Raw genomic sequence first — 11,966 nt, forward strand, 5'->3', positions numbered from 1 at the left:
ACTCACACTCACCACACTCACACTCAACACACTCACATCACACTCACACTCACACTCACACTACACTCACACTCACACTCACACTCACACTCACACTCACACTCACAATCACACTCACACTCACACTCACACTCACACACTCACACTCTCACTCTCACTCTCACTCTCACTCTCACTCTCACTCACTCACTCACTCACTCACTCACTCACTCACTCACTCACTCACTCACTCACTCACTCCTGGCCCGCAAATTATTGGGTCTAGCTATGTACTGAGTGTGTGTATTTCGCGTTGAGTGATGTACAATGACAATGGCATCCGTGGAGGAATTCTGCAATTGTTTACGTTACATCACGAAAACGCACAGCAGAACCTAACCCTGGAGCGCCGGCCTCTTTATTTACTAACTCCTCTTCATCCCCTATGGGTAATAAGGCTGAGATGAGAACTCTCCATCGTATTTAGTCCTTAGCAATATGCTGCGTCTCTCCCCATGTAGGGATGGGTACCGAGCCCCGGTATTAAACGGGCCCCGGGCCGGAATTATTAAAGACAGTGGTAGCGTTAAGCTCCGACGTTATCTGACTTTTTATCGGTACTGGAGACATTTAAAACATATATGTCATGTATTATTGCTACATGAACATTATATCGCAGTTTTAGTTTCGCCAACTCCGTTTCTAATATGCAATAAGTCTACAAAATGCGTCTATGATGTATTTTCGATCTTATTTTCGATCTTTCCAATCCAGACGAGAGAGCTCTCTCCCCCGTCTGTGTGCGAGGGGGCGGGGCAGTTTGTAAAGGTCTCCTGACTGTGTTACAGACTGTCATCCTGGTTAGTGGTTACTCTGGGTTCTGTCTTCTGTCTTCAGGACAGAGTGTTGGATGTTTTTGATAATTGGATAGAACTTGGATTCAATATTAGAGTAACTTTCTCGCTTGTGTGTTTTTTTTAAATATATTTGGCCTTTGTTTCTGTGTTTGACTGATTTACTCAATTAAAAAGGTTGATGAATTATCATCTAATGATTTGTATGATGTTTTATTTATGTTAAAGGTCACCTTGAATGATTTTAACTAATGATAATGTAGAAAAACTAATATTTTAAATTCGGGACGGTCCACATTAATTTCGGGACGGCTTAGATTGTATTTCGGGACGGTTCCGGGAGGATGGTGAAAGAAGTTAGCCGAGAGCCCTGGTTTCAGTCCACCTGGTGTTTGTATGAGTCTGACCCAGAGGGTGATCGTTAGCTCCTCGTTAAGTTAGCATTTGTTTATTTGGGTTATTAAACATCGTGAAGCTATGACTTCAGTACGGACTGTTTTAATAGAAAGGTGTCCCAGTGATGAGCGAGCGTAGCTTCAGAGACTGATCATTGGGAGTTGTGTCTCCACACATCATTTCTTGATATGGTTATAGACACGGGGGGGGGGGGGGGGGGTTCTCTGTACCTTTGCAGGATAATCATCGATGATTTTCACCAGATCCTGGCACCGGTGGAGGAGAGGTTTGGTGGTCGAGTCGTTTCTCAGATTAGCCTGGAGAAACATCACGAGACACTCATGAGCATATTGAGAGAATCACAGGAGACACGTACAGATTGAACTGTGATGTCACTACTCAGACAAAAGGTATCAGCTTATCGATCTGACAGTAGAAGAATCACTTAAAGTCACTCAGATATTTTCTAATATGGGACATTCAATACAAAGGTATAACACTTCAAGAGTGAGTTCAAACACTTGTTGTCATTTATGAGTAGCTTAGGTTGCTTATAAACTATTTACAATTAAGATATGTTAGCGAAAGCAACACATTTTCATATATTTGAAGCAGTTTTGATGTTAATAACTCAGATTTGGGTGACATTTTAAACGACAGCAGCATTAGTTGTGCCAGTTCTTGATCCACGACAGAAATGATCACCAACACTATATTGTTTTACACACTGCACCCATTCGGTTACATTCATACTGTTATATCTATGTATACACTCTACCCTGCTGTTTATATATCTTATCTAGTTTTAGGTTCATCATGCACTTTTATTCTGGGACAGGAATTCAGTTTCTATTTTACATTTTGTTATACGCTGGTTTTTATCTTACATGTTTGATTGTTTGTATAGTTTCTTAATATGTAAGTGTGGTGAGCTAAAGGTAAGAATTTCATTTGACAGTGCGACTGCTTGTTATACTGTATATACAGGGGTTCAATTGTGCCGGGGCTGTCCGGGGCTCAGCCCCCACACATAGGACGATGCTCTGACGTCATCACCCTCGCTCATTTGTTTAAGCCATATGTTAAAACATCTCCCGTTCTTAATATAGACTTTATTTAGGGTCGATATGTGTTGACTTTACTTTAAAATAGCAGATCTCTGTGACAGGATATCGTTTTTCCGCTTAGTGAACGTGTGTCTCTGCTCCGATCAGGAGCTGCAGCACCGCGGCTCCTTCGTGCAGAGTCTGCAGCTGTGTGCGTGTGCGTGTGTGTGTGTGCGTGTGGAGAGGCCGGTTCTAACCAATTTGCTGCCCTAGGCGAGATTTTAACATTTATTTATGCATATTTTTGTATCTCTCAAGTTTTAAATGATATGTCTGGTTTACTGTCCTATAGTATACATTGAAATGATTTCAAACCTGTTTATCCTAATAATTATCAAGGAGTGCCTTGGAAATATTTGTTTACATAAATTACATTTATCTCTCTTGCTCGATCCCACGCCCACTTTGGCTGTGAGCAGCGGGCGCCTGATAAGCCAACACCCCCCACTTTCATCACTTACAGCGCCCATCGTACAGGGCAAATGAAAAGTGTAACCGGGGTGAAAAGGGTGTTACATTTACTTAATTATGAATGTTGTTACATCAAGGCCAAAAATTAGGATGAGCACCAACGGTCAAAAATGTTTTTTTCTCTCCCAGAGCTGCCAGCACAGCGCCCCCCAGATCTGGCGCCCTAGGCGACCGCCAAAAACCGGCCCTGACTTAAAGGTGGGGTAGGTAAGTTTGAGAAACCGGCTCGAGATACACTTGTTGTTATATTCCATGGAATGCTCTTAACATCCCGATAGCAATGAATATCTGAAGTGCTTTGACAAAAAATCCATAAATAAATATCATCTGAGGAAGCTGTAGTACTGTAAAAAGCACGACCAATCATCTGAGCCGGCCCGGCTAAAATAACTGGATGGCCTACCTGCCTGTCAGCCTTCCATCTGTGCACAAACTTATCTCGTGCCCTCATTGGTCATGTGCGCGTTCGTGTGTGTTGGAGGAGGGGCTCTGGAAGGAAGTGGCAGATTTTCCGGTTGTGTATTTTCAAATTCTAGCGCACTCGAGCTGGGTTGCGGTCGAATAGTCCATTTCTCTTAGGAACCTTCCTAACGGAGTGAAATGACCCGGAAGTCCCTCAGTGGCAGCCATGATAAGTGCCGTTCGAATTCTCTAAATGAAAGGAAAGGAGGTTTCAAACTTCCTTAATAACCTCCTTTAGCTTAGGAACCACTGGACCTCCCTAACCGAAAGGAGAGGAGAAAATGCTGCCCCACAATGCCTTGCGGCCGCCGCATTTGCCGTCACACAACAGTCGGCCGTTCACGGAAACAACCGATTATGACCGAGAAATGATATCATGAAAGTTACGGTGCTTATTAAGCATTTTAAAACGTATGTGGTAAGTTGCCAAAGTGCTTTGTTTTGAACGTTCATCAGTATTATAATCAAAAAGAGAAATATGAACGTTAGTTTTTACTGAAATGATCAAATAAAGTCAACATTTCACAGTCTTTACTGAGCTGTGTGGGGTTTGTTCAACTTTTAAAAGATGTTTGAATGGTGATATACACAGTGATAGATGTTAAGGACTAACGTTTATAATAAATACATTTGTATTGATTTTAAGATCTTTTCATACAATCATACGTATTGGGATCATTTGTATTAATGTGGACCGGAGGGAGAGGGTGACGAGCATAAGTTTCACTTTCCTTTTTTATTTCAATTCCAACTTTGGTCATGAAGAATATGTTTCTCTGTTGTCCCCGTTCATAAAGCATAAAACAACAGCATCAGAGCACGGTGCAGAGTCTCTAGATGAGTTTACAGTAGTCCCTCGTTCTTATTAAACATCCATGTTGTAGTCCGCTGTATAGAAAACTGTAGTTTCCATAGTTTCCCCACAGCAGCAGCAGGCGCACATTTATGACCTCCGCTGGCGCATCATAAACACGTCGGATAGTGAAAGTGCAGTCGATTCTCTAAAGTACCGCAGTCTCTTCTCCTAAGTCCTTTTGAATTCTCCTATCCACTATCCCTTAACCCCGTGACCTTTCACTCAGAGGAGAGGAATAGACGATAGGGTTAGAACTTAGGAGCTGATTTTTGGGTTATTCGACCGCAACCCTGGTTTCTCCAAAATTACCTACCCCACCTTTAAGTTAACAACTTATTTAATTTGTTATCACAATTAATAATGTCATGTTTTTTTTTATTCTTGAAGAGAATGTCTTTTTTTCTGGCATTCTTCCAGGATTAACAAAATAATAATAACATTGACAAAAATCTTTGAAGTAAATGGCTGTTGTTAAACGCTTCCCACATTTACTTCAATCGTACAGTAGAAAAGATAAAAGTATCCAAGGAATACACAATAGAATATATAAAGAATAAATGAAGAATCTCTACAAAAGACAAATACACTACAAAAACTGAAACTTATTGACATAGGTAATATACATCAACAAGGCTTCAAATGTATTCAGTATTGTATGAACATGTTTTAATTGGGGGGTGGACGTCACATCCTCAAGGGGGGTCCGGGGGTCTGCCCCCCTGGGAAGAAATGTTTGAAAATGTAAAGTAAAATGCTTCAATCTGGAGCACTTTAAGCACACATTACTAGAGACTAGATCTAGGGGGTACAACTCTAAACAGAAACACCCATATGAAAAAGATCGGTTTACATTTTAATAACCAAATATGTGAACATAACCAATAACCTACCATAGCCAATAACAAATAAATGTAACTTATTTTATTTTTGTTGTTCATTCATATCTTATTTTACCTAGTTAACATTTATTTATGCATATTTTTATATCTCTCAAGTTTTAAATGATATGTCTGGTTTACTGTCCTATAGTATACATTGAAATGATTTCAAACCTGTTTATCCTAATAATTATCAAGGAGTGCCTTGGAAATATTTGTTCACATAAATTGCATTTATCTCTCTTGCTCGCTCCCACGCCCACTTTGGCTGTGAGCAGCGGGCGCCTGATAAGCCAACACCCCCCACTTTCATCACTTACAGCGCCCGTCGTACAGGGCAAATGAAAAGTGTAACCGGGGTGAAAAGGGTGTTACATTTACTTAATTATGAATGTTGTTACATCAAGGCCGAAAATTAGGATGAGCACCAACGGTCAAAAATGTTTTTTCCCTCCCAGAGCTGCCAGCGCAGCGCCCCCCCCCCCAGATCTGGCGCCCTAGGCGACCGCCAAAAACCGGGCCTGTAGACCATGCTAAATGTATGTCTGCAGAAAGCTGAGTTATGATCGGTCATAATAACACAGAATTTGGTGATGATTAAATAGCTTACAGTGAGATTTACTCCCATATTTTTGGCCATACTCACGCAGCCCTACAAATGAATTGAGATTTCCACACAAATGTTCTTTAGCAAGTGTGCAGAGCAGTGTTGATTTAAAAAAGCAATTTGAAGGTTGGATATTTGTAAACCTTTTTTTGTGTATATATATTAATAATTTAAGATGTAAATGAATTCCAGTTTATTTGTAGTACTTTCTATTTTTATTGTGACATTTGGTGGCATCAATGTGTGTTTGATACAGATAATGGAGCAGTTGCTTTAGGGCCACAGTGTATATCCCTTAAGGTCAAATAATGAGATCCTCGACCTCCGCCCCCCCACATATCAAATCCCAACTTAACCCCTGTGTATATATGACAATAAAACATATTGATCAATGATGTGATAATGACTCACCAGCAGGAAACTGGGCTGTTGTAACGTTGGAGCAGCCATGTCGGACGCTGCTGTTGATTCCTTCCTCGATACAGTCCACTATAATCCTACCAGGAGGACACACACACACACACACACACACACACAGACACATTTCATTTCCACAGTTGAAGTTAGCTGGCGACACAACCTAGCATAGCATAACTCTGTTAGCCTGTTCAGCAGAAACACAAACTATTTAACAAATGCTGAGGAGACGTGATGATAACTGTGTTCTGTTCTTTATATATAAAGTCTATGGTTCTGTTATCTCACCACAACGTCTCCCATTGACTGGCAGAGGTGGGAAGTAACTAAGTACATTTACTCAGGTATTGGACTTAAGTACACTTCTGAGGTACTTGTACTTTACTTGAGTATTTCCATGTTATGCTACTGTGTGCTTCTACTCTACTAATACTTTTACTTGAGTAACATTTTGAATGCAGGACTTTTATTGTACTTCTACTTTTACTCAATCACAAGATCTGAGTACTTCTACTTTTACTGAAGTACAAGATCTGAGCACTTCTACTTTAACTGAAGTATAAGATCTGAGTACTTCTACTTTAACTGAAGTATAAGATTTGAGTACTTCTACTTTAACTGAAGTATAAGATCTGAGTACTTCTACTTTAACTGAAGTATAAGATTTGAGTACTTCTACTTTAACTGAAGTATAAGATCTGAGTACTCCCCCCTCTGTATTTGATGCATTCGTATTAACCTCCATTGAACAAAATCTCCAACAGTCAATGAAACATGCAAGTTAGCATCGGCTAGCTAACTGTAGCTAACCAACAACGAGATCTAAACTGAAGCAGCGGCGGGGAAGTCACGTGGTTCACTTTACACACATTTAGATTCAACCTTTACTCGCTAAAGTGAGTAGATATTTACCTTCTCCGCTAGAGGGAATTAAATATCTCGACTTGTTTCCATGAAGCGCGTTTCCATCAGTGAGGTTCAAATCATTATCCGTTGACGTCTTCTTCGTTGGTGTTTGTGTTGGTGGTGACGCTGTAAGCACTTCACTGCCCCCTGCTGGAGGAACTGAGCTACTGCAATATGTCAATAATAAAATAGTAATAATAATAAAAAGTATTATTAAAACGATAATTAAGTATACTAATAACAATAATATAATGCTAATAAGAACAATAATACAAATAGTAATAATAATAATACTTCTTAATATTAAGAAGTATTATTAAGAATGTTAAGATCTTGTACTTGAGTAAAAGTAGAAGTACTCAGATCTTGTTCTTGAGTAAAAGTAGAAGTACTCAGATCTTGTACTTGAGTAAAAGTAGAAGGACTCAGATCTTGTACTTGATTGAAAGTAGAAGTACTCAGATCTTGTACTTGAGTAAAAGTAGAAGTACCAGAGTGTAGGAATACTCTGTTACAGTAAAAGTCCTGCATTCAAAATGTTCTTCAAGTAAAAGTATAAAAGTATTCTCATCAAAATATAGTGAAAGTAGCGACAGTAAAAGTAGTCATTGTGCAGATTGGTCCATTTCAGAATAATATATATGATATGTTTTATAATGATTGATCATGAAAGTGTTCTCAAAGCTGGTAAAGGTGCAGCTAGTTTGAATGACTTTGTATACTGCAGGGTAGCTTGTGAATTTACTCCAGGTGGAACTAACGTCTGATTTAACACTTGATTATATTTCACATCATTCATCCACATCTGTAAAGTAACTAAAGGTATTAAATACATGTAGTGGAGGAAAAGTACATCATTTACCTCTGAACTGTAGTGGAGTAGAAGTACACAGTAGCATAACATGGAAATACTCAAGTAAAGTACAAGTCCCACCTCTGTCGATACATATAGGCTATATAATTTTTTTGCCTGTTTTTTATTTGTAACCCAGGCAATAGGAGATGTTTTAATAATCTGATATAAAGTTAGTGTGACAGCTGGTTCATGAGACACCATTATCATCTGCAGGTGTGTCCGAACATATAAATTTAGATTTGGTTATGAAGGATCCTCAGTGATGATTTGTTTTTCATCTCCTCAGATTAGAGATATTCTTCTTAACAGTGACGACAGTGATGATGATGATGACGATGAAGATGCTTCAGGAGCAGTGGCGTTTTTATATGTACAAAAGTGGTGGGGCACAAAAAACTTAGATGTCTATATATAAGCTTCTGCAGTGACGTGCAGTGAGGTTCATGGCTGGTGAGGCACTGGCACTGACTCTTCAGGTTTACAAATATTATATTTTGACCTAAACCAAAATATAATATTATTTTCAAAAGCTTTTTTTGTCTGATGCTTCGATTAATTTTAAACAGACAGTTCAACAAAAGGATACCCAAAAAATGTCATTTTATCATTTAAATATTGAATTGTTCTCTCTTAGTAAGATCCCATTTTCAATAAAATGGCGGTCTTACCTTGACTTGAAGATGAAGTCCATTTGCCTATCCTTCTGGACAAAAATGTCTATAACTTTTTTGTAAAAGTCCTCCTTATGTTCTTGTAGTTTCAAAAGTCTATCATAAATCTAATCCATAGATTTATGATAAAAAAATTATATAAGTAGGGTAGACATGTGGAGGTTATCCGGCTGAACAAAACGTGCATTTATCTAACAGGTACGTTTCCCACAGATCTTATTTCCAGCTATTTTCTAAAATCCTCTGGAGAAATCTCATTGTTTTTTTGTCGAGGGAAGCCATGCGCAGCTTACTTCCTGGTTTTAGGACGCGCCACTGCAGCTCTCTCGTCTCCTCTTCACACACCACACTTTTCGCGGCACACGTACTTACAGCCAATCAGCTCTGAATGATTTGAGATGACGTATGGTGGGGATGGTAGCTCCATGCCCCTCTGGTCATTATTTTTTTGCCACACACATTTCATTACAAAATACTCTGAGCATGCGCAGTGAAGTTTTTACAGTCACCGTTGACTTCACAGCGAGAGGAAGGGGCATGATCAGGTTTTGTCCCACATGGCTCTAAACAGCTCAATAGGCACACACTGTGACTGTAGACACTAATTAGAAGAACACAGACTAAAACAGCAATGTACAGACGAATCAGATGATTAAACATGATCTTAAAATATATTTTATATATATATATATTTTTTTTTTTGCATTGTTGTAATCATTATTTGTAATACTTTCTGCTGACACTAGGTGGGGCTGTGCCCCACCTGCCCCTAATGACCAGTCGCCACTGTTCAGGAGACTCGGACGATTCGTTCAGAACTACTGATGGATCCGGATCATCATTTGAGAACCCCTTTGATTGTGAGTAACAGTAGTATCATTAGTGTCTACTTTAAAGAGTCCTCTCCTGCTGATGTTCAGGTGTATATCAGTATGTAGTGTCTCTACTTTAAAGAGTCCTCTCCTGCTGATGTTCAGGTGTATATCAGTATGTAGTGTCTCTACTTTAAAGAGTCCTCTCCTGCTGATGTTCAGGTGTATATCAGTATGTAGTGTCTCTACTTTAAAGAGTCCTCTCCTGCTGATGTTCAGGTGTATATCAGTATGTAGTGTCTCTACTTTAAAGAGTCCTCTCCTGCTGATGTTCAGGTGTATATCAGTATGTAGTGTCTCTACTTTAAAGAGTCCTCTCCTGCTGATGTTCAGGTCATATCAGTATGTAGTGTCTCTACTTTAAAGAGTCCTCTCCTGCTGATGTTCAGGTGTATATCAGTATGTAGTGTCTCTACTTTAAAGAGTCCTCTCCTGCTGATGTTCAGGTGTATATCAGTATGTAGTGTCTCTACTTTAAAGAGTCCTCTCCTGCTGATGTTCAGGTGTATATCAAGATGTAGTGTCTCTACTTTAAAGAGTCCTCTCCTCCTGATGTTCAGGTGTATATCAGTATGTAGTGTCTCTACTTTAAAGAGTCCTCTCCTGCTGATGTTCAGGTGTATATCAGTATGTAGTGTCTCTACTTTAAAGAGTCCTCTCCTGCTGATGTTCAGGTGTATATCAGTATGTAGTGTCTCTACTTTAAAGAGTCCTCTCCTGCTGATGTTCAGGTCATATCAGTATGTAGTGTCTCTACTTTAAAGAGTCCTCTCCTGCTGATGTTCAGGTGTATATCAGTATGTAGTGTCTCTACTTTAAAGAGTCCTCTCCTGCTGATGTTCAGGTGTATATCAGTATGTAGTGTCTCTACTTTAAAGAGTCCTCTCCTGCTAATGTTCAGGTGTATATCAGTATGTAGTGTCTCTACTTTAAAGAGTCCTCTCCTGCTGATGTTCAGGTGTATATCAGTATGTAGTGTCTCTACTTTAAAGAGTCCTCTCCTGCTGATGTTCAGGTGTATATCAGTATGTAGTGTCTCTACTTTAAAGAGTCCTCTCCTGCTGATGTTCAGGTGTATATCAGTATGTAGAGTCTCTACTTTAAAGAGTCCTCTCCTGCTGATGTTCAGGTGTATATCAGTATGTAGAGTCTCTACTTTAAAGAGTCCTCTCCTGCTGAAACTCCTGGGAGTGTGATACAAGTGAACCGACACTTCAAACCTCCTGAATTATATTATTCCTGGGTAAAAGTATAAAGGTATTCTCATCAAAATATAGTGAAAGTAGCGACAGTAAAAGTAGTCATTGTGCAGATTGGTCCATTTCAGAATAATATATATGATATGTTTTATAATGATTGATCATGAAAGTGTTCTCAAAGCTGGTAAAGGTGCAGCTAGTTTGAATGACTTTGTATACTGCAGGGTAGCTTGTGGATTTACTCCAGGTGGAACTAAAGTCTGATTTAACACTTGATTATATTTCATATCATTCATCCACATCTACATCACTGCACGGCACGTAAACATCCATTCATTTATATGTAAAGTTTCTGTACTGGTTAGTTATAATCGTAATATAAACGTTCTTAGCTAAATAAACCAAACTTTATATTGCACAATCATTTAAAACCTTTGAATGTTTCTACGTTTTTATTTGTACAACATGTTGTGGTTTATTCACATACAGTAAAATAACACAATTTACATTTATTGATCTCAAAGCTTCTTCGTCCAAACAGCTGTAATCCTGCTTATGAGAAACACACACGTTTATGTAAAAATGTACTAAAATTCAAACTTACAAAGAAGAAAACTATCAAAAATAGAGTTCTTTAATATACATGTGAATAATATGTATTAGTTACAAGGCAGAGTTATTAATAAGCTTTACATTATAAGGTCCATTTAATGTGTGCGTCTCCACTGAAGTCCATATCGATCAATACATGTATACGATTAAGAGTCAGAACCAACATAAATACATGTTTAAACAAAGGGCAAACTTTAGTCTTCTGTCTTTAAAGGTAGGGTAGGTAAGTTTGAGAAACCGGCTCGAGATACACTTGTTGTTATATTCCATGGAATGCTCTTAACATCCCGATAGCAATGAATATCTGAAGTGCTTTGACAAAAAATCCATAAAAAAATGTCATCTGTGGAAGCTGTAGTACTGCAAAAAGCACGACCAATCATTTTAGCCGGCCCTGCTAAAATAACTGGATGGCCTACCTGCCTGTCAGCCTTCCATCTGTGCACAAACTTATCTCGTGCCCTCATTGGTCATGTGCGCGTTCGTGTGTGTTGGAGGAGGGGCTCTGTAAGGAAGTGGCAGATTTTCTCCGGCTGTGTATTTTCAAATTCTAGCGCACTCGAGCTGGTTTCTCCAAAATTACCTACCCCACCTTTTAATTATATATAGTTTACAAGTTTCTGTCTGGGAGTGAGACCTAATACCGGATTCTAGCTTGTTAGTTTTGCACATTTAGGCCCAGTTCCAAACCGCCCCCGACACCCTCTGTAATAAAGGCCCAATTCCAGTTACAAACAGTTCAAACATGTACTGATAAACTGCACAACAAGATTTCATATCGGCTACAGATGTTAACAACCAGGGGCGCCGCTTGCGAACAGGCA

The 11,966-nt window shown here is 39.1% G+C and overlaps 1 long non-coding RNA gene across 1 annotated transcript; it reads right to left on the bottom strand.

Moving 5' to 3' along the window:
* Positions 1-1,464: 1,464 nt before the first annotated feature.
* On the bottom strand, positions 1,465-7,026 carry LOC117479821. Its single transcript, XR_004555595.1, has 3 exons — positions 6,939-7,026; positions 6,021-6,106; positions 1,465-1,546 (listed from the first exon to the last, which is right to left on the bottom strand). It is a non-coding gene; the product is annotated as an uncharacterized LOC117479821 (long non-coding RNA).
* Between the last annotated feature and the right edge of the window lie 4,940 nt (positions 7,027-11,966).

Source organism: Trematomus bernacchii, unplaced genomic scaffold (genome assembly GCF_902827165.1).
Source record: "Trematomus bernacchii unplaced genomic scaffold, fTreBer1.1, whole genome shotgun sequence".
NCBI lineage: Eukaryota > Metazoa > Chordata > Actinopteri > Perciformes > Nototheniidae > Trematomus > Trematomus bernacchii.